This window comes from Schistocerca serialis, chromosome 1 (genome assembly GCF_023864345.2).
Source record: "Schistocerca serialis cubense isolate TAMUIC-IGC-003099 chromosome 1, iqSchSeri2.2, whole genome shotgun sequence".
Lineage (NCBI taxonomy): Eukaryota > Metazoa > Arthropoda > Insecta > Orthoptera > Acrididae > Schistocerca > Schistocerca serialis.
Window position 1 is genome coordinate 542,435,995 of NC_064638.1, and position 25,672 is coordinate 542,461,666.

Here is a 25,672-nt window from a genome sequence, read left to right on the forward strand (position 1 = left end):
TCTGGTTGCTGATATTTGTCTGGAAATTTGTTGCGTGTTTCTTCCCTATTACTGTATTTTGAATTTGGAAGTTCTCTTGTAAGGTTAAGGGATGTAGAAGAAGTCTTTCGCGACGGCACTGTTATATAAAACATTCTCGGACTAATTGCCAAGTCAGTTCAGGGCAAAAAGTCAAGTTTTCGACGATTTCTTCCATCGTCTTCCTCAGGAGCAACTGACTGTCAAAATTGCTACCACAGCAGCGTTTTGACAGTCAGTTGCCCCTGACGAAGACGATGGAGAAAATCGTCGGAAGCTCGAGATTTTACTGTGAATTGACGCGTCTAGAACACAAAAACGTGAATATATTTAGTGTTAGTGAAACCACTGTGTACTAAAATCTAGCACATATGTATGGGAGAACAGGAAGAATAACGTAACCAACAATAACCGTTAGCAGCCATAATTAACACTGTTTATAGTAATAGGTTAAAACATGCGAAATGTTCATGACCCTATGAAACAAAATTATAAGAGAAAAAACCATATTGTTTCAACGATCACTGAAAATGTTTTAGAATAAAGCGAAACGCGTTTGGTCTTAATAAGACTTTCGTTACAGCTGCAATGGACGTCATTTAACCTATACAACTTGTATATAGCATATGCCCATTTGTATGTGTGTCCATCTGAATCTTTATTACAGTATCGTGTAAAAATTTGAGCTAAATCGGTCAAGAGCTTTGCGAAACGTTCGCTATGTGTGTTCAAAAAAGTGTTTAATATTTTGGGAGGTGGTAGTAGTCATCGCAACAAGAAAAATAAGTCGAATAAACATAGGTACATAGATCCGGAAATGCATACTGACTGTGATAAAGCTGAATCACGTGTTTATAGGAAGGGCTGCGCGATGCTTGGTAGCGGGTATAAGCACAATGATTGCATTGGCGCTCTGTCAGTTGTCTCACGCAGGATATTATGAGTTTTACTCAAAGTACTCTACCTACCATTAGATGGACGGCAATTAGTTGTGTGGGTCGAGTCGTGTTGTAAGCTACGTTAATTTTCGTCGTGTTTGTATGTATTACTATACAGTACTGTCAACCCTGGCTACGTATCATGATGTTTTACTTTCTTCCAAACGCGGATTCACTTAAGTGTTTACTGATACTGCACCGTTTGTACGATGAAATGGTGTAGCAAATTTACATTTTCTCTCTTCCATCGCCAGCCGGAGTGGCCGCGCGGTTAAAGGCGCTTCCGTCTGGAATCGCACGACCGCTACGGTCGCAGGTTCGAATCCTGCCTCGGGCATGGATGTGTGTGATGTCCTTAGGTTAGTTAGGTTTAAGTAGTTCTAAGTTCTAGGGGACTTATGACCACAGCAGTTGAGTCCCATAGTGCTCAGAGCCTCTCTTCCATCACTTGTTAGCAATGGAAGCCTACTACTGGACAAGTGAAATGGATATGATGTTCCGATGGTTTAGCAACTGGATATAGCCTGCTGTCGCGAATGGGTCGCGGATGTGAGATTGCATAAGATGAACCTGTAGGAAAGCAACCTAACGTCAGCCAGCTCGCTGGGAAGCAGGAGAGCTTGCGTTTTTGTGGTAAGGGACGCTGGAGCTACGTGACCAGCTAAGACAGAATGTTCTGGAAGAACGACAGGACACGGGAGACGCGCATGATCGCGGGGGTTGCATCAGACGAGCCTATATAAGCGGGGCCGCTGGTGTTGCTGTGAGATTCCTTCGACAGTTGCCTCAGAGGCTGGACCTGTGTTACTCTGCCCTCGAGACGGGACTTAGTTTCTCGTGGCACTTAGCTGCACGGGGTACAAACAGGATTGCACAACTTACATTCAATGTGTTTGTGCCTCTTAGGGTTCGACAGTGGTCTTATCCTACTTCGTGTTTCGTCTCAGTTATTTCATCAGAAGTATACGTCCTTTATCCCACCGAGTGCCCTTACCTGCAAGGAATTTCCAGCTTGTTTTCCAGCACCAGGACTTCGAGTTGGACGAGCCACCTCATTGCTGGATTTAGCGTCTAGCTCCCATCCTGATCAGCTCGCAGGAATCTACAGACGCGACACTGCGACCCCGTGCCCTCTAGAATGAAAAACATCCACAGCGCAGTGTGTCCTCTGACAAGCTGTTCGGCCGATTTCTCCGGCGTCTGAGGGCACAGGTACCTTGCTCCTCGGAAGACTGACGAAGGCCCCGCACAGTCTGTATGTCTGATTTGGAGGAGCGTGTGCCGCAAGGGCCAGTGTGCGACGGTTAGCAGCACAAGGCGTGTCTCACTCTCTTATGAAGCATGAACAATTGCTGTACCCTTGTCATCCACAGCGCGTTCAGGACCTAAGGCCACAGGATCATCTAGGCAGATGGCTGTTCTGTCAATGGCTGTTGCAGAAGCGTACCGCAGATCCACTGCTCACAGCCAAGATTTTATTTATCGATGAGGCACGGTTCACAAGAGATGGTGTTGTGAATTCCATAACCAGATGTCTGGGAAGATTTAAATCCCCAGGCAATTCAGGAAAGAGGGCAACACCGATTCTCAATCAACATATGGACAGGCGTAACTGGCGATAGATTATTAGGGCCATATGTGCTACCATACAGCTTAACTGGGGAGCATTAGGAGCATTATCTGGACTTTCTTATTAATATATTGCCTACCTTGCTGGAGGCTGTGCCACTGCAGCAACGAGTACAAATGTGGTTCATGCATGATGGCGCACCAGCACAATTTCGTCATAATGTGCGCGAACATCTGACGCAGTCATTTCAGAACCGCTGGGTTGGTCGGGGTGGCCCACATCGTGGCCTGCTCATTCCCCAGACTTCAATCCCCTAGACTCTTGGTTATGGGCACACTTGAAGGAACTGGTCTACGCCACGTCAATCAGCGATATGCGGACACTACACGGTCACGTCTTCAACGCGTCCCAGCACGTGCGACAGCAACAGGTTTTGCTTCAAAGGGTGCGTCCTTCCTTTCGGCGGAGGGCAGAAGGGTGCACTGTCATGAATGGACACCATGCTGAACCCCTCTTGTAAACACGTGTTTATTGCAGAAAGTATGCGTTTGCTGACTCATGTTTATTGGACTTATTTTTCTTGTTTCGATGAGTACTATCACCTCTCAAAGTATTTGGCACTTTTTTGAATTTATGAGAATATTGTGTAAAAATTTGAAGTAAATCGCTGAAGTACTTTTCGAGATTATTGGTAATAACATAAAAAAATGATTTGGCTGTATGTCTTTGTATAGAAGTATAGATCTACTGATTATCTGCAGCTACAGAAAAGAACTTTTGTATATAATAACGTCATGATGACTTTCACTACATCTTAAAGATTAACTTTATCTTAACCCATAAAAAGTTAGTAGCCGGTAGTTCATTCTTTTGAGAACATGGAGTAAGGATAATCGTTCTGCAAAGTGCAATTTAATTTATACGTTTTGAATCTGGTGCTCTGACTGCCGACAGCGGCTCCTTTGCTGTAGAGTGCAGCACAGGCTGTTAGCGCGCGAAGGAGGGAGGTGACCCAACATGGAGATGAATTGCTACTATGAACTATTTAAACGTGGAAAAGCATAGAGGGGATGTTACTTGATTCACAGTGGTTGAATGCGACAGAGCCACAGAAAAAGCACTGTCTCGAGAGCATACTCAAGCAAACAATGTGGAGCCTTTTGATGGGTTAAAACTGTTTGTTAGGTTGATATTCGAAAGCTCCTCTTCATGCAGTTTGTAAATATCAGTTCTATTCCAAAATAGAGTGAAAGGTTCATTTCGGAAGCAATTCAGTCATGTATTAAGTTTTACACAGGGCAGCCATCTTTTCTTTCCCAGACTAAACTAATATATTACAATGTTCAAAGAAACAAATATTATAAATATTCGGTCACACTCAGATCACTCACAATAATTACGAATACAGGTTTGTTCATAAGTAGATAAGCTAGTACTCTTGCGCAAGTGTGTTCACGTTAAATGACAGCGAATTGTCATTAAATATTGCTTAAGCAATTATTTGTGCCTTCTTCATAGAATCGTCTTTTGGTTCTCTTTTCAGTCATGGTGTCCACTAACAAATGCGGCTGACCACTTTAAATTAGCGCAGTTTTTAATAACATTTATGTAAATAGCAGGCAAAATAGTAAACTGTTCATTAAATATCTACACAAGTATGTCAATATGTGAGGTATTCAAGCTATGTTCGTTTGCTGTGTAATTGTGGTGAATATAATGTTCTACAAACATTTGTATGATAAAAAAATGTAAAAGTCATAAGTCAGTAAATGAAATAGATGCAGATGAACGGTTTTCTGGGATGATAGCTATAATGCAATCCTATCATCTGAGATATTGTTTGTTGAAATCTCATGAAGCATTTAAAAGTCGTTGTTCCAATGTTTCGTTGCGAAAATGTTTAGTCACTGTGAAATATTAACTTCGGTAGTTTTAAAATGGTTCAAATGGCTCTGAGCACTATGGGACTTAAAAAAAATGGTTCAAATGGCTCTGAGCACTATGGGACTTAACATCTGTGGTCATCAGTCTCCTAGAACTTAGAACTACTTAAACCTAACTAACCTAAGGACATCACACACATCCATGCCCGAGGCAGGATTCGAACCTGCGACCGTAACGGTCACGCGGTTCCAGACTGAAGCGCCTAGAACCGCACGGCCATACCGGCCGGCGTAGTTTTAAAGATATTGAACATATTGTTGTGTCATTGGATGGGCTTCACTTTTCTGAGACTGTAAATGTATTCAGATTTGCATTAATATTTGATTGTGTGTTTCTGCTGAATCTTACACGGCTGTAACTTAGCCATCTTGACGATTCTCTGACACTCCACCATTTGTGGTGCCTCTCCTGCACAAAGGCCATGCGAGCATCAGCCGTCTAAATTTCCAGCTTTCGGATTTACTCATTTTTGGCGATTCTGCTCGCCTTTTGTACCTGGACTCGACCATGCCGCGCGGTCTAGGGCGTCCTGTCACGGTCCGCGCGGCTCCCTCCGTCGGCGATCCGAGTCCTCCCTCGGGCATAAGTGTGTGTCGTCCTTAGCGTAAGTTAGTTTAAGTCAGATTAAATAGTGTGTAAGCTTAGCGACCGATGACCTCAGCAGTTTGGTCCCGTAAGATCTTACCACAAATTTCCAAATTTTCCAACATGCACGGTCCACGATGTGCACAGCTAGCCCCTGTCACTCAGCTAGAAGTTTACGGCGGTGCCACCAGGTGGTAGCACACTGCACCAGACTTTTATTCCTGTTCACTCGGCATAAATCCTGCTAGATGATACACCCCTCAGATGTGCTCTCACCATTTACTGCAGTCAAAGTGGATCGGACGTCCTTATATCTAAAAGTTGTACTTACAGTAAACCTATTTTGTGGGTTGCTGAATGAGAAAGTATCTTAAGTAATGAATTTTATCCTGCAGTAATGCATTTGAGGCGCTGAGAATCGTAAGGGCCTAAAGCACATCACCATCGAATGTGAGACTGTAGCATCTATTCATGTTTCTGAAATCCGTTGATCATAGGGTGAGTCAGATTTATCCGTGTTGTAAGTCCACGTTCTATATATGAAAATTCACGAAAAGCAGTATCATTTGTTTCTATGATATTCACTTAAATGTGTGATCGACGACGGTATGCTTTAGGCTCTTATGGACCTCAGCATCTCATTTGTATTGTAGTCAAGCGACCATGTTGGTAACCATTACTACTTGAGCTTAGTCATTTCCACAAATGCCACTTTGTGTTTGGAGTTGGTTGTTTACTGTGTGGGAGTCGGCTTCTGTGTGCAGTGTTGAATCTACTTTAAATGCTAACATAAAAGTAGAGCTGTGAAGACGGGTCGTGAGTCGTGCTTGGGTAGCTCAGTCGGTAGAGCCCTTGCCCGCGAAAGGCAAAGGCCTCGAGTTCGAGTCTCAGTCCGGCAGACAATTTGATCTCCCTGGGAGTTTCATATCATTGCACACTCCGCTGCAGATTGAAAATCACATTCTCCGAAAAGAAAAGTAAATTACCAGGAAAAGTTAGCCGCAAAGGAACCAGGGCCTCCGAGAACAGATCCTTTGAGAGAGTGACGAAATCAAATGAACGTGACTGCAAGCGAACATTTAACTAGGAAGTGTACAGTTAACACAAGTTGTGTAGGTGTAGCCTAAGGACATTTGATTTTCAGCCCGGAAGTAAATTCATGAACACATCTCATGCATTTGTCCGAATAAATGGAAAAGCACGTAAACTTCCACTGACACACAAATATGAAATGTAGAGTTGCGAAAGCTTACACATTATCTCGTTATTTCTCTAAATTGTACTTAATTATGTACGAAACAAAATTCCACAAAAAAATTCTTCCATTTGTCTCATAATTATGCACATTATTATTATTATTATTATTACTGCTATTATTGGCAGTGGCTGTTGTTATATAAACTTGTTGATACACACAACTACTATATAGCAGATACTATTAATTTCACACTCCCAAATTTATCTGAATCTAAAAATTTGTGAACACCATGAATGTATACTCACGAGCCGCTACTACTTCCACGGCAATAACTGTGAGCAGCCCGTCGCATTTTAGCCGCTCGGCGTCTCGCGTCTGTTATAGTTTCTGAGACGCCTACTTATATGATGTCAGAGATCAGCTAGCTATTCCTACAAGGTATTCAACAGATCATTGTGCACAAACAGTGTTCTGCAGGCCGTATGATCGATTGTTTCCCATCTTGAAAAACAAGCCGGCACTTGTGGCAGAGCGGTTCTAGGCGCTTCAGTCTGGAACCGCGCAACCGCTACGGTCGCAGGTTCGAGTCCTGCCTCGGGCATGGATGTGTGTGATGTCCTTAGGTTAGTTAGGTTTAAGTAGTTCTAAGTTCTAGGGGACTGATGACCTCAGAAGTTAAGTCTCATAGTGCTCAGAGCCATTTGAACCATTTTTGAACACCACTGTATACCCAGATATTTATAAATCAGTAGCACACTTCCTCACCATCACTCGTCACAACAAAACTAACGATACGCGAGGGCATTCCGCGGGGAACAGCTAATACACAAATGTACTCCCCACCAGCATTACCGCTTGCTGGCTGCCGGCGGGGCAAAAAAATGCCTACAAGGCGGTTGGATTAAGGACTGATCATCTGTTAGCACACAAATGACTAAGAATGACACTAAAAGTAAGTTTGCCCTAGAATGACAGAGCGAAAGAACCCAGGCGTGTATGACGACTCAATAAATATAAACACGAACATCTGCTCAAACAGCTTGCGGAGTGGGAAATCGGTGCACAGAGCTGAAGAACCAGACATGCATGGCAGAGTCGAACGAGACCTACTGTCTTCTACCTAGACCTAGTGAAGAAGAATGAACGTCGACCAGGAGAAGACGTCTTGCCGACCCGCACTGCGTGCCCGTTCTCCGAGCACTGCCGTTGGCCCCACCTCCACCCTGCGCAGACTACACGTAAAGACTTTAGTTGCTATAGTATTTACTTTAAATGTGAAGTACGCAAAGTAATTGAGGTAATAAACCACAAATTGTCATACCCAGCATTTTTATTAATACTCTCATTAGCAAATTATCATAAATGGTCACTAGTTTAGATCATTTAGTGATCTCTTCAGATCTTTAAATGAAAATAAATCCGTAGCAAGTACCTGTTTGAGTAGATGACATAGACAGAAAATATTTAAAATTTTTATAATTATACCTGATTAATATCAAATAATGGAAAGGCACAAATATTTTGTAAAAGAAGTCAGTCATAAGCTGTAAAATAAAAATAATAGCATATTACTAATCCCACTCTGTGTCCTACGGATTTCAGGGATCACGGACAGCTGTGGACGGGCCGGGGGGGGGGGGGGGGGGGAGGGGGGGGGGAGATTGAGAGATGGGAGGGGGAGTGGAGCTGTAGCAAACACGAAAAGTTGCTGCTGATGAGGCCGTCGAAGTACGTCGTCAAGTTCTTGAGCACATAGAATTATTGAAATCTCACTGAAGATTCAGTATTTTGGTTGGTTCTTGCAAATGATACCCACAGACTTCAAGTTCTTCTAGAAAGTTAAAAAAATCACTTACGCGCCACATGCAAAATTTCAAGACGTGTCTCAATTGATCCCGTTTATATTCAGTTAGATGGCCTCCAGATGCTGTTTTTCACTTAATACTGAAGTGTGTTCTTCAAAACGGATCTCAACATTTCTGCCAATCTGAGCTTCACATTGCTTATATATATATATATATATATATATATATATATATATATATATATATATATATATATATACTAAGGGCCATTAAAATTGCTACACCAAGAAGAAATGCAGATGATAAACGGGTATTCATTGGACAAATATACACTCCTGGAAATGTAAAAAAGAACACATTGACACCGGTGTGTCAGACCCACTATACTTGCTCCGGACACTGCGAGAGGGCTGTACAAGCAATGATCACACGCACGGCACAGCGGACACACCAGGAACCGCGGTGTTGGCCGTCGAATGGCGCTAGCTGCGCAGCATTTGTGCACCGCCGCCGTCAGTGTCAGCCAGTTTGCCGTGGCATACGGAGCTCCATCGCAGTCTTTAACACTGGTAGCATGCCGCGACAGTGTGGACGTGAACCGTATGTGCAGTTGACGGACTTTGAGCGAGGGCGTATAGTGGGCATGCGGGAGGCCGGGTGGACGTACCGCCGAATTGCTCAACACGTGGGGCGTGAGGTCTCCACAGTACATCGATGTTGTCGCCAGTGGTCGGCGGAAGGTGCACGTGCCCGTCGACCTGGGACCGGACCGCAGCGACGCACGGATGCACGCCAAGACCGTAGGATCCTACGCAGTGCCGTAGGGGACCGCACCGCCACTTCCCAGCAAATTAGGGACACTGTTGCTCCTGGGGTATCGGCGAGGACCATTCGCAACCGTCTCCATGGAGATGGGCTACGGTCCCGCACACCGTTAGGCCGTCTTCCGCTCACGCCCCAACATCGTGCAGCCCGCCTCCAGTGGTGTCGCGACAGGCGTGAATGGAGGGACGAATGAAGACGTGTCGTCTTCAGCGATGAGAGTCGCTTCTGCCTTGGTGCCAATGATGGTCGTATGCGTGTTTGGCGCCGTGCAGGTGAGCGCCACAATCAGGACTGCATACGACCGAGGCACACAGGGCCAACATCCGGCATCATGGTGTGGGGAGCGATCTCCTACACTGGCCGTACACCACTGGTGATCGTCGAGGGGACACTGAATAGTGTACGGTACATCCAAACCGTCATCGAACCCATCGTTCTACCATTCCTAGACCGGCAAGGGAACTTGCTGTTCCAAAAGGACAATGCACGTCCGCATGTATCCCGTGCCACCCAACGTGCTCTAGAAGGTGTAAGTCAACTACCCTGGCCACCAAGATCTCCGGATCTGTCCCCCATTGAGCATGTTTGGGACTGGATGAAGCGTCGTCTCACGCGGTCTGCACGTCCAGCACGAACGCTGGTCCAACTGAGGCGCCAGGTGGAAATGGCATGGCAAGCCGTTCCACAGGACTACATCCAGCATCTCTACGATCGTCTCCATGGGAGAATAGCAGCCTGCATTGCTGCGAAAGGTGGATATACACTGTACTAGTGCCGACATTGTGCATGCTCTGTTGCCTGTGTCTATGTGCCTGTGGTTCTGTCAGTGTGATCATGTGATGTATCTGACCCCAGGAATGTGTCAATAAAGTTTCCCCTTCCTGGGACAATGAATTCACGGTGTTCTCATTTCAATTTCCAGGAGTGTATTATACTAAAACTGACATGTGATTACAAATGGTTCTGAGCACTATGGGACTTAACTTCTGAGGTCAACAGTCGACATGTGATTACATTTTCACGCAATTTGGGTGCATAGATCCTCAGAAATCAGTAACCAGGACAACCACCTCTGGCCGTAATAACGCCTTGATACGCCTGGGCATTGAGTCAAACAGAGCTTGGATGGCGTGTGCAGGTACAGCTGCCCATGCAGCTTCAACACAATACCACAGTGAGCAGTGACTAGCGTATTGTAGCGAGCCAGTTGCTCGGCCACCATTGACCAGATGTTTTCAATTGGTGAGAGATCTGGAGAATGTGCTGGCCAGGGCAGCAGTCGAACATTTCCTGTGTCCAGAAACGCCCCTACAGGACCTGCAACATGCGGTCGTGCTTTATCCTGCTGAAATGTAGTGTTTCGCAGAGATCGAGTGAAGGGTAGAGCCACGGGTCGTAACACATCAGAAATGTAACGTCCACTGTTCAAAGTGCCGTCAATGCGAACAAGAGGTGACCGAGACATGTAAACAATGGCATCCCATACCACCACGCCGGGTGATACGCCAGTATGGCGATGACGAATACACGCTTCCAATGTGCGTTCACCGCGATATCGCCAAACACGGATGCGACCAACATGATGATGTAAACAGAACCTGGATTCATCCGAAAAAATGACGTTTAGCCATTCGTGCACCCAGGTTCGTCGTTAAGTATACCAGTACAGGTGCTTGTGTCTGTGATGCAGCGTCAAGGGTAACTGCAGCCATAGTCTCCGAACTGATAGTCCATACTGCTGCAAATGTCGTCGAACTGTTCGTGCAGATGGTTGTTGTCTTCCAAACGTACCCATCTGTTGACTCAGGGATCGAGACGTGGCTGCACGATCCGTTACAGCCATGCGGATAAGATGCCTGTCATCTCGACTGCTAGTGATACGAGGCCGTTGGGATCCAGCACGGCGTTCCGTATTACCCTCCTGAACCCCCCGATTCCATATTCTGCTAACAGTAATTGGATCACATCAACCGCGAGCAGCAATGTCGCGATACGATAAACCGCAATCGCGATAGGCTACAATCCGGAAACGTGATGGTACGCATTTGTCCCCCTTACACGAGGCATCACAACAACGTTTCACCAGGCAACGCCGGTCAACTGCTGTTTGTGTATGAGAAATCGGTTGGAAACTTTCCTCATGTCAGCACGTTGTAGGTGTCGCCCCCGGCGCCAACCTTGTGTGAATGCTCTGAAAAGCTAATCATTTGCATATCACAGTATCTTCTTCCTGTCGGTTAAATTTCGGGTCTGTAACACGTTATCTTCGTGGTGTAGCAATTTTAATGACCAGTAATATATTTTATCCAGTTTCTGCAACCGGAAGAGGTCATTACCTGATCAAAACTAGTAAACATTTGTGACGATTTGCTACTGAAACTGTAAAAAACATTTTTACATAACAATTAAACTGAAACAATGTGTCAAATAAGGCAAAACTTTAAGAAATTGTCTATTTTACACATGCAACAAGTATTGTGCTACGCCGATTGAATATACGCTGCAACAAACAAAAAACGACGCACCATGAAGCAATTATCCGAACTGTACGGAAATTGGTAGGTGTGACGTACATGTACAGATAAACAAAATTATTACAGTTTCTTATTCTAGGGAAAGAGCTTCACTTAATGTGCAAGTCTTTAACGCGTTGCCCCACTCTGACCCTTATACAATCAGTTATTTGGCTTGACATTAATTGACGGGGTTGTTGGATGTCTTGCTGAGGGATACCATACCAGATTCTGTCCAATTGGTGCGTTAGATCGTCAAAATCGCGACCTGGTTTGAGGGCACTGCCTATACTGCTGCAAACGTCCTCAGCTGTCCTGCTATGAAATGAGACTGCACGACAGACTCCTGGTTGTCAGACCACACGGTGGGTGACAGTCAGGCTGGTAGCCTACCGATGTCTCGGACGTCTCCAGAACATCCTTGCTGGTCATTGGACCTCAGTTCGAAGCGGGACTCCAAAGGAAAACAATTCTACTCCAGTGAATGGGATTCCAGATCGAAGACGTGTCTGGAGACGCCTCAGACAACAATGGAATACCACCAGCCTGTCTGTCGCCCGCCATACAGCTCGACAACTAGGCCTGATGGTCTGGGGTACCACTTCGTTTCACAGCAGGACCAAGTCATCCTGGGCTTACATTTATGCAATCGCCCGCACAAGGAGATATTTTCTACTGCTTGTGTTCAAGCTTGCCAAACCCTACTTTGACCAGCAAGGTCGCAGGATCTCTCCCCAATTGAGAATATATGCAGTATTAAGGACAGGGCCCTTCAACCCGCTCAGGGTTTTGATGATACAAGGCGTCCCTTTTGGGCCAATTGCCATATGTATAAAATAATGGGCTATTATCCTTTTGGCTGGGGTGGTAGGATAGTCTGCAGGGATGCCAGATAGCTGGGAGCCTTATCGCTATAATTTATTACTCTCATTAGGATAATTTATGTTTTCTAGATATTTTCCAAGACTCTTTTCCTTACCAATGTAATTTGTTATCATTATGACCAATATTTACTACATATTTAGTATAATTTTTTACACCAGATAGCTGACACTATAATGTCAGTATCAACCATGGTTACCTTCATGAACTGTTGCACGAATCCACTTGTAGGTCGTTATAATAGACATAGCCCATTGTAAAATGGACGAAAATTAAGAACAAGTCCAAGTAAGAGAGGCTGCATATTGCATAGTCTGTTTATTTAGGAACTTTTCTGGGTCCCTCCAGACATGTACATAGCGACATTACGTTACAAAAACACCACTGGCCACACACAAAAATAGTTAGTGCCGTGTTAAGTATAAAATTAAAAGAAAAAGACGAGATAGCTTGTTTAACAGTTGTATGTTGAATGATCTATTTACATAAAACGTTTTGAAACGATTTGGTGCAATGTAACACATCACACCTTTTATAGATGTGTGTAGCCACCCATTTTAAACAAAGTACACACCTACTACATAGCATTTGCGCTGTGGATGTATTGATGTTCATGTTTAAAGAAAGGTACACAGGTGAACCTAGGTTCCATGTTTAGATTAGATTTGATTAGAATCAGTTTTCGTTACGTAGAGCCAAAAATGATATGATTCTCGTGGGTGTGGAACACGTCAGAAAGTGTGACATAAAACACATAGAACATCCGAATGTATTACTCACTTCCCCGATCATTTGTTAGGAGATTTCCAAGATAGAAGAATACATTACAGTAAATGGAAACTGCTAACATTTACAGAATTTATATTCTGTCAGAATGAAACATAATTATTTACGTTTAATGAATTGATCACATACAAGTATCTTATCTTGATTGTTGTGAACAAGTGCTGTCAGAACTGGAATCTATCAAACATTTTTACTTAAGCTGGTTCAACAGTCTCTGTTAAGATATTCATCTACAGAATAGAAGGAGTTGCCTACCAAAAAGTCTTTCAATCTCTGTTTAAACTGTGCTTTATCTGAAACCATGTTTTTAATGGTTGCTGCTAATTTATTGAAAATGTGTGTATCTGAATATTGGGCCTCTATTTGGACCAAAGCAAGTGATTTTAGGTGTTTATGTAGATAGCTCTTTCTTTGCTCTCTAAAAACTTTCGTTCGGTTTGAAGAGTTACCCCAGAACATGATCTTATATGATATAATATAATGAAAATAAGCAAAGCATGCACGTTTTTTACGTTTATATCTCCTGTATCTGTCATCATTTGCATTGCAAATACAGATTTGTTTATTCGCTTCAGCAATTCCGTGATGTGTCCTTCCCAACTGAATTTATTATCGAGCTGTAATCCCAGAAATTTAATACTGTCAACCTCTTCTATCTGCATGTCTTCATATGTTATACACCTGGTGGAAGGAAATGTCTTATAGGTTCTGTACTACATGTAGTAGGTTTTTTCAAAGTTTAATGGTAGTGAATTAGCTTTAAGCCATTCATTAATGTAAGTGAAAATTTGATTAGCAGCCATTTCTAAATCTGTACTTGACTTTATGTTTATTGCAGCGTTTTTGTCATTTGCAAACAAAACAAACTTAGCAACTGGCAATGTAACACACAAGAGATCAAAAATTTGCAGAGGAAAAAGCAATGGACCCAAGATGGAACCTTGAGAAACACCACATGTAATTAATTCCCAAACACATGAAGACTGATTGCTTACTACACAGACAATTCGCAATGACATCCTTTGTTTCCTATTAGTCAGGTAAGACTTAAACTATTTTGCAGAGTACCAGTGACGTCGTAATATTCTAATTTACTTGAGAGAATGTTGTGATTCACACAGTCAAAGGGTTTTGACAGGAAGCAGAAATTGGCAATAGTTTGTTATCTAATGAATCAAGTACTTTCTCACTGTATGTGTATATGGCCTCCTCTATATCGGATCCCTTAAGGAACCAAAAATGTGACTTGGATTATATATTCTTTGCAATCAGATGCTTAAGAAGACCCGTGAACATTTCCTTTTCAAATAGCTTCGAAAAATTTGCAAAAGTGAAATTGGTCGTTAGTATAATTATCTCTCTCTCTCCCCCTTCTGGTAACGAGGTTTAACTTCAGCATATTTTAACCAGTCTGGAAATGTTCTGCTGACACAAGATTCAATGCACAGATAAATTAAGATAGAACTCAATTCACATGAACACTCTTTGGTTAACTTCATGGGTATTTTATCATAACGTCTAGAATACTTTGATTTTAACGATTTTATGATGGACGCTACTTCTCTGGGAGAAGTGAGTGTTATTTCCATTTTACAGAAGTTACTTGTAGAGACTGTTCTCAGATATTCCATTGCACTGTTTACTGAATCTGATAACCTCAAGCTGTCAGTAACAGAAACAAAATACTTATTTAGGAGGTCTGCAACATTACATTCACTTGTTACCAATGTCTCATTTATTTTTAGAGCTTTGTGCTACTCTCATTTCTGGCCCAACCACTCTCTGTCTTCATTATATCCTGTATGGTTTTTATTTTATTGCCTGATGTAATTATCTTTTCCCACAATAAAACTATTTAGATTTCTGAATTACTTGCTTCAATATTTTTCTGTATTCTTTGAAATGCATTGCAATATTAACATCAGAGCTGTTCCTAGATAGCAGATACAGTTTCCTTTTTGTCCCGCATGATGCGTTTTTTCCTTGTGTAATCCATGGTTTACTTTTAGACTTCTGTTTAATTTGAGTTATGGGAAAAATTTTCCGATGATGCTTTTGTTATGCAATTGTGCAGTGCCAATTCCAGCTCCTGCATCGGTGGACGTGGGAGCTACCCGGCACTGGTCCTGGCTCTCTAGTGTCGCCAACCCCCTGCTGTAGCATGTTGTCCTCATCAGTGCTTTGGCTGCCACGCATGTGCAACTCCCAGATAACGTCAACACCAAACCTATCTTATCTCCCGACCTCCAACCTGCACCCTGCACTGCATTGTTTTTGCATCCATAGGTGAAGGCAGCATCCCACAAAGACATAGAGAACTTGAAACTTTTTAAATTTTCTACTATTTTACACTGGGCTATACCCACTTTAACATCAGAGGGGTGGATTCGTCTAAAAATTCACGGAGGAAGGCATGTTTGAGAGCGACGTCATAGTCGCAGCCGTCTTGTGGCACAAATTATGCGAATTGGGTTAATAATCATCAGCAATAAGGATAACAAATTAAAATGGTAAGTACAAGTATCTTAAAAAACCACTGACAAACATAAATTATTATAAATAAGATAAGGAGGTAATAAATTACAGTGATTAGGGCCCCAAAAATCTCATAACCGTGCAGGTCGTCCTACTACCCCAGCCAATAGGAGAACTGCCCTCCATTCTATTTGAAAGGCCATTGGCCTAGAGGTCAGTGTGGGAGGAGGGAGGATAGGGAGGGTGGGTAATCTGGAAACAATGCAGGCTGTCTCAGAACGAACTTGGTTCCACTACTATTGCTATAGTAAATATGTTTGGTTTTTCTACACAGTTACTCTTAAGGAGCATTTATTAATTGGTTCTGCCGTTATTTTTTCCCACCTGTATGAGAGCGGCTTCATTAGATAGCTTTTATATGAAGTGTATGGTGACTAGCGAAGGGTACTTCGTATTTCCAATCCAAGCACAGACTATTCGAAACCGCGAACATTTAACTTTAGTGTATCAATACGTCATGTCATCTAACATTACTTCACTCAAATGCAGAGTTCCAATTCCAGCTCTGCATGCCATGAGGCCACAGACAAGCAGTGACTCCCTCCATACCTTATGTATGAAATTAATATGCATTATTAAGTTGTATTTCTCTATGTGCTAAGAGAAATTTTAAAAGTAAAGTGGAATTGATGAACTACGTAATTTACGTCTATATCTACACTGAAGTGCGAAAGAAACTCGTATGGCCATGTGTATTCAAATACAGAGCTGTGTAAACAGGCGCCGTGCGGTTCTAGGCGCTACAGTCTGGAACCGCGAGACCGCTACGGTCGCAGATTCGAATCCTGCCTCGGGCATGCCGTACGACCATTTCACGAGTGTACAGCGGATACCAGGAATCTCTGACATCGCTGCGGCCGGGAAAAGATCCTGCAAGAACGGGACCAACGACGACTGAAGAGAATTGTTCAGCGTGACAGAAGTATATCCCTTCCCCAAATTGCTGTAATTTCAATGCTGGGCCATGAGCAAGTGTCAACGAAACATCGTCGGTATGGGCTCAGAGCCGAAGGCCCACTCTTGTACCCTTGATTACTGCACGACACAAAGCTTTACGCCTCGCCTGGGGCCTTCAAAATCGACATTGGACTGTTGATGACTGGAAACATGTTGCCTGGTCGGACTAGTCTCGTTTCAAATTGCATCGAGCGGATGGGCGTGTACGGGTATGGAGACAACCTCATTAATCCATGGACCCTATATGTCCTCAGGGGACTGTTCAAGCTGGTGGAGGCTCTGTAACGGTGTGGGGCATGTGCAGTTGGAGTGATATGGGATCCCTGATACGTGTAGATACGACTCCGACAGGTGACACGTACTTAAGCATCCTGTCTGACCACCAGCATCCATTTAGGTTCATTGTGGGTTCCGACGGACTTGGGCAATTCGAGGAGGAAAATGCGACACCCCACATGTCCGGAATTGCTACAGAGTGGCTCCAGAAATATTCTTCTGAGTTTAAACACTTCCACTGGCCACCAAACTCCCCAGACATGAACGTTATTGAGCATATCTGGGATGCCTTGCAACTTGCTGTTCAGAAGAGATCTCCACCCTCTCGTACTCTTACGGATTTATGGACAGCCCTGCAGGATTTATTGTGTCAACTCCCTCCAGCACCGTTTCAGACATTAGTCTAGTCCATGTCACGTCGTGTTGCTGCAGTTCTCCGTGTTCGCGGTGGCCCTACACGATATTAGGCAGGTGTACCACTTTCTTTGGCTCTTCATTGTACATTCCGAAAAGTAGCTGAATATTTGTGAGAGAGGTCACTGTGTGTGGCACTGCAACTTCTCCTCCTTCTGGATCGAGTGCGGATGATTCATAGGAATAATGATTGTTGGTAAGACTCTGTGAGAGCCAGAAGCTGTAATTTTACCTTCATGGTATTTCCGCGAGGTATGCGTAAGAGGAGGAAATGTACACTGGGAAAAAATGGTAACATCAGAAAGTAATTAACGAGTAATGAAATTTCGGAATACGTTTTATTAGGTAACATACTTCATTGATTAACATGTCAAGATCACAAGTTGATGCAAGCGCGAGGTAAGCCATTGCAAATGTGAAATGCTTGTATATTAATTTGAATTTTTAATGCAAGCATGCAAAGCGCACTCATTGCGCTGTACAGGTGCTGGATCTCAGTTTGTGGGATGGAATTCCGTACCTGCTGTATTTGATCGGTCAATAAAGGACGGTTAATGCTGTTTGCGGATGACGCTGGAGTTGTCGTCTTATGATGTCCCATATGTGCTCGAGCAGAGACGGATCTGGTGTCCGAGTAGACCAAGGCAACATGTCGACACTCTGTAAAGAATGGTGGATTGCAAAATCCGTAAGTGGGCGAGCGTTACCCTGTTGGAAAACTTTCCCTGGAATACTGTTAGTGAATGGCAACATAGGTCGAATCACCAGACTGACGTACGAATTTGCATTCAGGGTGCATGGGATGGCCACTAGAGTGCTCATACTTTCATACGAAATCGCACACAAGACCGTAACTCCAGGTGTGCGTAGCAAGCAGACAGGTTGGTTGTAGGCCCTCAACTGGCCTGCTTCTAACCAACATACGGCCACCACTGACATCGAGGTGGAATGTGCCGAGCCATAAGCCAAACACGATGGATGGTCTTCCCTATCGGTAGTGCCATGTGGCCTTTCTGTAATACAGCACAAAGAACATATAGCTTCTCGTAGCCCTACTACATGATGCCGTTCGAACCCAGTGAGGCGTTGGAAATGTCCTCTTAGTAGTCTTAAAGGCATCCTTGACTAACATCGACCCACCACGTCCAGTCTCAAAGGTAGCGAACGCTAACTACCGCTACAGCGTGTATTTAAAGCAAATGTAATTTGTATCCTCATAGGGGCGCTATTAGTTCCACTGTTATGCAACTGTCGTGAAATCTGAATAGACGTCATCTTTCACATGTAGAAACTTGCCCAAAATCTTTCGCACAACTCCTTCTTGGTGCTGTGTGTTTTATTCTGTAAGTGTATTGGTTGACTCTTTCAGGAATGTATGCTCGATCACACTGATGCACAACTCATCTAGTTTATCATCTACCACTGGAGATGGGCGAGTGTCACTGTGCCGCTTTCGTACTCACATTTTAAATGAACTCGTGCAGAATGTGCTGATCTTCTTTGTATCTTCTCTATTTGTTCTATGGATTCTAACTGGCACAGATCCCAGACTGATGAATAATATACTAGTACTGATACAACGAGGTTTTTATAGGCTAAGCTACTGTATTTATGAAGATTTTCCCCATGGATCTGTCTGTCATCTGCCTTATCTGAGGTTACAAGGGCAAGTCAAATGAAAACGAGATATATGCAAAAAAGTAAGTGAACGGTTTATTATTTAAAAAGTAATCACTATAACTGTTAATACGTTTATCCCACTCTGAAATAAGACGGTCCATGCTTTCACGGAAAAACGTTTCTCTGCGTAGCCCTTATACATCCTCCATACAGTCCCGATCCCTCCTCATGCGGGTTCAATAATTTTGGAGCCAATTCATGGCGTCGGATTGCTTCGAATGAGTAGGACTGCACCTGGGAACACTTACGGTACCGTAGGCAACGGCAAACATTTTTCCACGAAGGCACTGATCGTTTTGTCTCACAGTGGGAGAAATGTATTAACATATCCGTGGCACTCTCTCCCTATTTTCGATCACACAAAACAAACTGCCCTTCTTTGCACATTCTCGATGCCCTTCACTAATCCTATCTGGTAAAGATCCTTTATCTCACGGCAATACCGAGGACTGGCAAACATAGTGTAGGTGGTTTCTTTAATGGATTTGTTCCATCTTCTAAGTATTCTGCCAATTAAACGCAGTCTTTGGTCCGTCGTTTCCATATCATTATGCACATAATCGTTTCTATTTAAGTTGTTCTTATTGTCCCTAAATGTTTAGTTGAACTGACAGCCTTTAAATTTGTGTGATTTATCGTGTAACCGAAATTTGAAGAATTCCTTTCAGCGCTCGTGTGGATGACCTCATTACTTAGAGTCGATTGCAACTTTTCGCACCATGCAGATATCGTGTCTAAGTTATTTTGCAATTGGCTCTGATCTTCTGATGACCTTACGAGACGGTAAATAATGGCACCATCTGCAAACAGTCTAAGAGGTTTGCTGATATTGTCTTCTAAATCGTTTGTATAGATTAGGAGCAGCGGAAGACCTACAACGCTTCCTTGGGGAACGCCAGATATTACTTCTGTTTTACTCGATGACTTTCCGTTATTTACTATGAACTGTGACCTTCCTGGCAGTAAATCACGAAACCATTCGCACCACTAAGATGATACTCAGTAGCCACGCTATTCGATTGAAGTCTCTTTTGAGGAACGTTGTCAAAAACCTTCTGCAAATCTAGAAATACGGAATCAATTTGAGTTTACTTGTCGGTAGCACTCATTATTTCTAGCGAATAAAGCGCTAGTTGTGTTTCACAAAAACGATGTTTTCTGAATTCGTTCTATGTCTCAATAGACCATTTTCTCCGAGGTAATTTATGAGGTTCGAAACCCGCATTGTTCCAGAACACTAATGCAAATCGATGTCAGTGATATGAGTCTGACAACAGGTATACAATATGGACTGAAGGTCTTACCTTTATTGATTTAGGGTGGTTCATTACAAGGAGGATATTTCCTAAGCTACTCATGCTGGCATCAGTTCTTGGTTCGAATTTTGGAATATTTACTTTGTCTTCTTTGGTGAAGGAATTTCGGTTCAAAATGGTTCAAATGGCTCTGAGCACTATGGAACTTAACATCCGTGGTCATCAGTCCCCTAGAACTTAGAACTACTTAAACCTAACTAACCTAAGGACATCACAAACATCCATGCCCGCGGCAGGATTCGAACCTGCGACCGTAGCAGTCGCGCGGTTCCGGACTGAGCGCCTAGAACCGCTAGACCACCACGGCCGGCAAGGAATTTCGGAAAAATGTGTTTAATAACTCCGCTCTAGTGACTCTGCCATCGGTGATATAACGGTTGGTATCGCACAATGAGTGTATTTAATGTTTAGTATTTTATCCATCCTCAGCAGCTGTAGTCCTATATAATGAAATAATAAGCAAGTAGTTGCTCATTATTTCATTATATATTTAATGTGTGTTACAGCTTGTGTACTTAGCACATGACCAGACTCTCTTTGGATTTTCTGCCAGATTTTGAGAAATTTTCAATGTGGAAACTGCGGGCTTTAAAAAAAACAAATACTAACAGTGGCCCTCAGCTACGCACCCTCAGACTCAGTGATGAAATATTAAAAGTTTTGTCTGGTTTCGTTGTCTAGGGCCTGGGATACGTAGTTGCCGCATTACAAGCAAAACACTGCTGAGTCTACAGTACACAACATGAATACAGACATGAATCGAAGGTTCCTACCAGTCGGCAATAGCGAATTTTGAATGTAACATATAAATTTATAAATGAAAGATTGGAATTAAATAAAATCTGCAGGTACTATTTTTAACGATTTTAAATTATGAGTACGATAGCTGAAGTACTTTTAAGAATGATGGCCGGCCAAAGTGGCCGAGCGGTTCTAGGTGCTACAGTCTGGAACCGCGCTACTGCTACGGTCGCAGGTTCGAATCCTGCCTCGGGCATGGATGTGTGAGATGTCCTTAGGTTGGTTAGGTTTAAGTAGTTCTAAGGTCTAGGGGACTGATGACCTCAGAAGTTAAGTCCCATAGTGCTCAGAGCCATTTGAACCATTTTAAGAATGCTGTTTATTACTGAAAAACACGTATTGGTGTCGATGATCCAGCAGTTAAATAAAATATAAGTTGAATAACAGGGAACCAATAGATTCCTACTTCAGGTAATGAGTTAGGAACGACAACATAGCACGTGAGATATTCACTTCTAAATGCATACTACATCTTCACTGCAGAAGCCACGGAAATCTCACAAGTGCAAAAGTCGGCACTACGAAATATTTCTATCTACCGCGACCGTGTACAAACTGCCCAACACTCTCCAAGTATTTCCTGCGACCATTCATTGCGCCTTCCCATCCAGCACTCCTCCATGTCCTGTGGTTCAAAATGTTTCAAATGGCTCCGAGCACTATGGGACTTAACTGCTGTGGTCATCAGTCCCCTAGAACTTAGAACTACTTAAACCTAACTAACCTAAGGACATCACACACATCCATGGCCGAAGCAGGATTCGAACCTGCGACCGTAGCGGTCGCGCGGTTCCAGACTGTAGCGCCTAGAACCGCTCGGCCACTCCGGCCGGCCCCATGTCCTGTGCGACCCGATGCTCCTCCCCCACCTCCATACAGTGTCTCCATTGTTTTCGGTAGTCGCCTACCGTAGTAACGAGCGCTGTGACTGGCTAGAGCGCTCCCGCCATGTCTCCAAGCCAATGCACACTCACAAACATATTTAAACACATACAAAATACTGGATTTACATTTAAATAACTTTAAATTAAATAAATATTCATATGGCTGGACCATTAACACGCTCTAACACACATTATTAAATACATAAACAGATTAAATAAACATATATCAAAGGAATGGAAAGTAGGCCAGTAGCCTCTAAGGCCTCTGTGCTTTCTAAAACACAGTAAATATTTCACCAATTTCTTCGTGAATAATATATATCGGATATAAACAAAGACGAATAAATATATTTATAAGCATGCTGCTACCGTTCTTGCATGTAACTGTGGAGCACTTATGGCCTAACACGATCAATAGAAATTGGCCACTTTGACCTCCAATAATTCAAGTACTATTCAGGTTACATGCCTGTAATTCAGCCTAATAGCTTTCTAAAGACATGTCGATTGACAAAATCGGATGCACCATTTAGATTTTGGAAATTCGTTGCTGGGTGTAACTTGTATAATTTACAGTCAGACATTAAACTTTAACTAATAAAAATATTGAAAATCTGATTACACCATCAGAACCGTCGTACAAATAATGGTAGTGCACATGTTTCTTTTAAAGGTATCATGATTCCTCTGGCTATTATTAGTTTCTACATGAACTGTGAAATGTCTGCTATTATGGTTTCACAAGGTCTGCCATCTTTGGCACTCCCGGCATACAAATCACCTTCATTGACACAAAGCACAGTCCTCAACACAGCGTTAACATGGAATTCCCAGCCACGCAGTTGGCCTGGACCACCCGCTGGGGCTACCCCTCTTGCTCCGGCGTATGTCCGGTACCACGTGGTTGCTAACGAGCCCCAGCTTGCCGAGCAGCCCGCGCGGCCACACCAACTCAGAACTTAGAGTATTTTCAGGGTGCCACAACTCACCCGTTACCTCTCAAAGCCCTAAAAGAATTTCGCACTCAAGTCCGCATTAACTTTCAAACTCCTGCGAAACATCGCCAATCTTGGAAATTTTACTTTCTTTTAAATTTATCATACTTTTTTCGTTTCTTCTGCAACAGCGCTCTGACCTGTTATATGTGTCATGGGAGATCAGTATTATCTTTCTTTAATTTATTTGGAATAAATCTCTCAATTGCCGGTGATACTATTTCTCTCAGTCCGAGCCACATCTGGTCTACACTTACATAGTTAGTTTGGAAGGAGTAGACACTGACTCTTAGGAAGTCATCAAGCAAATATATATATATATATATATATATATATATATATATATATGGCCTTTTTTTGTGGATTTGCATGTTACAGTTCCCAGTCTCGCTAAGACTGTTTTGTGGTCAATAATCCCCACGTCCGCCATGATGTCCCTATTTGCTTAAGATTATCTGTTGCTAAGAGGTCAAATATTTTCTCGCAAACATTTCCATTTGGATTGGGATTCTTAATTCATTGCTGAAAATAATTTTCGGCGAAACCATTTATGCCTACTACGTTTTCGTACGATGTTTTAACCCTACCACCAGCTTTAAACAAGTATTTTCGTCAACGTAGCGATGGTTGATTGAGGTCACCACAAACTGTAATTGTTTTATGAGTGGGCTATATATGATATCTCACACTCTTCAGCAACTGAATTATCTGAGTCGCTGGGAGGGTGGAGGGGAGGGGGGTGGAGGGTGAGAGATTGTGAGGGGTTGGCAAAAAATAACCAGTTATTAATCCATTCCAGTTTGTCAAATTTAAACTCTACCCACACTAACTCACAGGAAGTACAGTCTGTCAAGTACGAGCGCGGTCAGCATTACACGCAGATGGTAAAAGATATCGCCTTAGTTCGTCCACAACCCAACAGGGGGAACCTTTATCCTTTATGCAATGTCCGTAAAGCATTAGTTTACTTTGAATTCTTGACTGACATACACAAGAAGAGACGTGAGTACAGCTTAAGCGTCGCATTTATCAAAGATAGCCGGCCGGTGTGGCCGTGCTGTTCTAAGCGCGTCAGTTTGGAACCGCGTGACCGCTACGGTCGCAGGTTCGAATCCTGCCTCGGGCATGGATGTGTGTGATGTCCTTAGGTTAGTTAGGCTTAAGTAGTTCTAAGTTCTAGGGACTGATGACCTCAGTAGTTAAGTCCCATAGTGCTCAGAGCCATTTGAACCATTTTTTTTATCAAAGATATTTGATGCCGGCCGCCAAACGCTAGTTCATTGACAAAAATGAAGTTAGGATACTGTGGAAGGACAAGGATCCGAAGCACCGCAGCGGGCTTTACTGCGACTGGAAAAGAAGGAAGGAGTGCAGGTAGTGGATTGGTCCTCACAATCGCCTGACACTAATCCTATTGAAAATGTTTGGTGTTATAACAAAAGAAGTTGCAACGAAAAAAGTTCTTCTCTTTGAAACACTTGTTAACGCGAATTCTAAGCGTCAGGAGGTCTCTTTTAAGTAAATACACGGAAAATTACGTTTGAAGGACACCTCCCTGATGCCAAGCGATTATCGACGCTGCAGGTGACTGGACGTGCCATTAATCGTAACTGCATTTTTCTTTTGTTCATATGTGGTGTATGTATATGTTTTAGTTTATTGTAAAATACATTTTTCCACTGATTAACCTGACCACGGCCTTACTTAATAGATTGTATCCACTTCAGTTTCGCTATACGACACATTACTTCTAACAGCAATAAACACGCCACCAGCAACTGTATTCAATCTATCCTTTCTGAACATTACTATACTTTCTAATATTGTAAATTATTCCATACTGTTTACGGACGTTTTATTGTTTACACATAGTCTCTAATAGGTAAATTACAGATTCTTTCTGTCCACGAGCATATGTAATCGGAACCATGGACCATTAGGCCTAATCACGAATTTTGTTCCATCAGTACTTTTCGTGACATATCTTGCAAATATTATTACTTATAAATTTTACCTACACGCAGTGGACATTATTAATCTGAATACCTATTACACCTCCCTTGAAAATCTTACATTTACGTCTACATAAATATTCTGCAAGCCACTGTATGGTACCTGGCGTAGGTAACGTTGTACGACTGATGTCGTTTCCTTTCCTGCTTCTCTGTTCTGATCGCAAATGGAGCGATGGAAAAACGACCGTCTGTAAGCCTCCGTACGAGCTCTAGTTTATCGTATCTCGTCTTTGCTTAAAATGAATGTTGGCGGAAGTAGAATCGTTCTGCAATCAACTACATATGCCGATTCTCTAAATTTTCTTGTAATTTTTTGCGAAAAGAAATTCGTTGTTCCTCTAGGGTGTCCCATTTGTGTTTGCGAAGCACCTACATAATACTCGCGTAATGATCGAAACTACTAACAAATCTAACAGAACGACCCTGAACTGCTTCGATGTCTTCCTTTATTCCGTTCTGGTGAGGATTCCAAACACTCGAGCTGTTCTCTGTAATTCGTCAAGCTAACATTCTGTACATCGTCACCTTTATAGATGGGGAAAACTTCCCCAACATTCTCCCGGTAAACCTAAGTCAAGTATTCGCCCTCCTTACTACCGTCCTTAAGCACTCGTTCCATTTCAGGTCGCCTTGTAACGTTACGCCTAGACGTTCAATCGAAGTGATTGCGTCAAATAGCAAGCAACTAATGGTAGAGCACTTGCCCGCGAAAGGCAAAGGTCCCGAGTTCGAGTC